The sequence below is a fragment of the Alexandromys fortis genome, unplaced genomic scaffold, assembly GCF_014885135.2.
Source record: "Alexandromys fortis isolate MF-2015 unplaced genomic scaffold, M_Fortis_MF-2015_v1.1 scaffold_430, whole genome shotgun sequence".
NCBI lineage: Eukaryota > Metazoa > Chordata > Mammalia > Rodentia > Cricetidae > Alexandromys > Alexandromys fortis.
In genome coordinates, this window is record NW_026068328.1 from 271,276 (window position 1) to 274,892 (window position 3,617).

The following is a 3,617-nucleotide window of genomic DNA, read 5'->3' on the forward strand; positions in this document are numbered from 1 at the left end:
AGTAATGATGAGTGTCCCCATACAAGGTCAGACCCAATTCATGAGGGGGACAGGAACTAGTTTGTAGAACCAGAATCAATGATGGGATTCCCTTTTAACATTTCCTCAGATAGAAAGGTTAATTTGCAGATGTTTTCTTGCATCGATCCCAATTTGTTGATGAAATAGCAACACCCTTCCATGTGGAAGAATCAAGTTAAGTTCCACCTTTCTCTGCACTTAGAAGACCTAGGACCTGGAAGTTTTAGAGACAAAGACCAGAGAGGTAAGCTGTCACCGAAGAGAGTCCACAGACTGAGCCATGAAGTCAAAAAGGAGATTATAATTTGACCCCAAAGTCTTGCACAGTGAGAAAAGAGTAGCCAAAGCACTTCTGACCATTGCTGTTCTGGATAAAGCAGTGGCCATACTCACACCCACCATAATTGGTAAAAAGAAAGCCCTGGTAAAGCAAACTCTTGAGAGGAACCAAAATAATGATGAGATTGGTTATATAAGTTAATTTAAGGGATGACTGTCACCAGAAAACAGGGTACAGTTACACTAGAAAGAATAAAATTTGAAAGATTGTGTAGGCAATCTTTCTCTGAGAGTCCCAAGTGAGCTCTGAAATTGAGATATATTTAAAACATGGATGAATAGGGAGACTTCTGATAAACAGTGAAAAGAATGGTCAGTAAGGAATCTTTGGTGTTGATGTGAGATGTTTCTGGTCTTCATAGGAAACTGGGGACAAGGAACTGAGGACAAGAGTTCAGTAGTGGCTGATGGGGGATTCATAACCTAAGGCATCTGTTGTGAAAGGACTGCAGCTAGTGGAAGACATTGGAGAGTGTCACAAAGAAAGCAGACATTAAAGAATCAGTGAAGTTGAGAATACAAAAGGGGTTGTCAGATGATTTCAATCCAAGTGAGGATCTTGCCAGGAGAGTGTAAATTAGAGAGGAAGTGAGTGGGACAAGTTGAGTTTGGTTGAGTCTTATAATTGTGTGTAGGAGTTTCTCAGAGTGTTTGATCTCCAAAGACACCTGGATCACCAATGTCGTTATGGGAACCAATTAATAGTGATTATTAATTGTAGTCATGAATTTCCAAGATTTAAATGGGTTAAAATGCTTTCTATTATACAATGCACCTAGAAACCAACCGTCCCTTCTATCTTCCCATTGGTCTTGGTTATACATTTGGAGTCTGTTGACAATAGTGGTTTAGAGAAGTCAGAATTCCAATGACTGTCTGGTGTCACCTGCCCACTGTGTGATGCCAGTACTTGGCCAATAGATTTTGGAAATGTAATTGGGACATCTTTTGTAATTGGGAGGATCTCATAATTTTGGGAAGATTAAGCAGGTGGAGAGTCATTCATTGTGTTTCGGTGAAATAGAGCAGGACTGAATAAGAATTGTTACAGGAATACTGCACCCAGTTTAGAGACAGGAAGCTTTACAGATAACACAGGTAGAATCCAATTTGGTTTCTAAGATTTCCATGGCCTGAATTTCTAGACATAATCTGACATATTAAGACTGAAGAGAAGCATGAGAACACATAATATTCATCTTGTTCAAAGACAGAGGCAATGGGGATTTTAAAAAAATTAAGGGCAAAAGGACCATAAGGATGAAAAAGTAAAGGAGGGTCTTAGCGAGTGTCAATGAATAAGGAAGAAGAGGGGGATTGGAAAGGTTTTGAATGAGACAGATGTACCCAATTTGAGATTTTCCAGAGTCTAACTTCAGTCAGTCCTAAATAAAAAATACCATAGTATAGATTACTTGCCATTTGAGTTGCATAGGCAGAAGTAATTTATTAAGTTTTGCAAGGAGAATCTTTTCTGTCTACACAGAAAAAAAAATGCAGGATTTGTGAATGGCCTGAGAAGTAAACTGTTAGTATGTGTTCATATAAACCATTGGAGTTCCTGCAGGAGGGGGGAGTTAATTAGGGATGGGATATCTTAGTCCCAGAAAAAGGAGGGGTCTCCCAAACATAAATTCAAATGGAGAATGATTAAAGGGCTTTTAGGTAGAGAGATAAATTTAATGAAATTGAAAAGAAGGTTCACAGTAAATTTGTTAAGTATTTTTTAGGGTTCTACATGTGTGTTATAACTTATGAGAAAACATTGAAATTATGGATATGTGATAGGAAAATACCAGGGAATTTACAGAGCTTAGCCCAGGCCCTGGGTAATCTGAGAGGTGAATTCTGGACTATTATCTAACTGTAGGGAAGTAAGCAGTTCAAAGAAAGACACTATGTAATAGAGTAGAAGAATAGTGACTGTAAATAACTCAATCCAGCAAGAGAATTTGTCAATTCAGACTAAAAGATATTTATAACATTTTATAATGGGCAATTGACCTAAGTCATTTTGCCAATCACAACCAGGAGACAGTCACTGGGTATGGTGAGTTGGGAACAGGGGATTATATATTGGAGGTCTATTTAGCACCCTATATACATTGTAGGTTTAGGATATATTATGTACAAAGGTCCTATCTACTGTAATGAGAGTCGGTGGGTTTGGAGAAAGGATAGAATGGATTTGGTATCGGGATAAAATATGTGATATAATTAGTGAATGATGTGTTGAAGGAGGGCTATGTATGTTGTAATCTGGGTCATGCAGTTGTGTACCTTGGAGGGAAGTAGGGTGAGTTATAAGGGATCAAAAGGCAGCTTGAGAGCTCCCATGTCAGCACAAGTATTACATTTACTACAGTGGAGTGGACAGTCTGATGTGCTTTAAAATGAAGAAAGCCAATTTGAGAGGGTAAGAGAGAAGCCTTCAGGAATTTATGACTATATGGACAGTTAGTGATATAATTGTCTTTTGTGTTTATAAATATTGTTACCTTCCAGATATCCAAGTCTGTTAAGAGAATGGGAAAAGCATATTTAGAGACTGTGTACACTGTTGACACATATTTTGGACAATGTGGGTGTCTCTGGTTAGGGATACCTATTCTGCCTGCTGATATGTCTTTTGTGGACATATGGAAGCTGCCTGATGACATCAACTGAGAGACCACAGCATATCCTATAAATATGGGGAGCATCTCAGAGTAAGGAAATGCCATTCCTTTAAAAAGTAAAATCAAAAATAGATAGATGAATCCCTTATATATGGAAAGATGTGGGAGGAGAACTTCAAGGTTCTCATTGGAGGAGTGAAGAGCTTCTGAAGAATGTTGTGGCAAAGGGAATAAGTTCAAATGTGTTAATGGGGTACAAATAAGAAATATGAATTATTTTTTATAAAAGAAGTTTGGAGATATATAATTGAGATAGCAGAAGGGATTGGAGTCCTTTGTAAGTAGGAGAGAGAGAGAGAGAGAGAGAGAGAGAGAGAGAGAGAGAGAGAGAGAGAGAGAGATATGAAGATATATTGTAAGGGAGTTCCCTTAGTTAATGTTTTAGATTCAGAGAGAAGACTTGAAGCAGCCATCCATGAATTGTATTGTTCAAAGTTTTGGAGAGGTAAGCAACAAGGACAAAGAAAGGCCAAAAACGTATTCGAAGACCCCAAGTTCATAACCTTGTTTTCAGAAGTGTAGAGATGTAAAGGTCTGTATAGATTTGGGGAACAGAGGTCCAGGGCAGATAGAAGAACA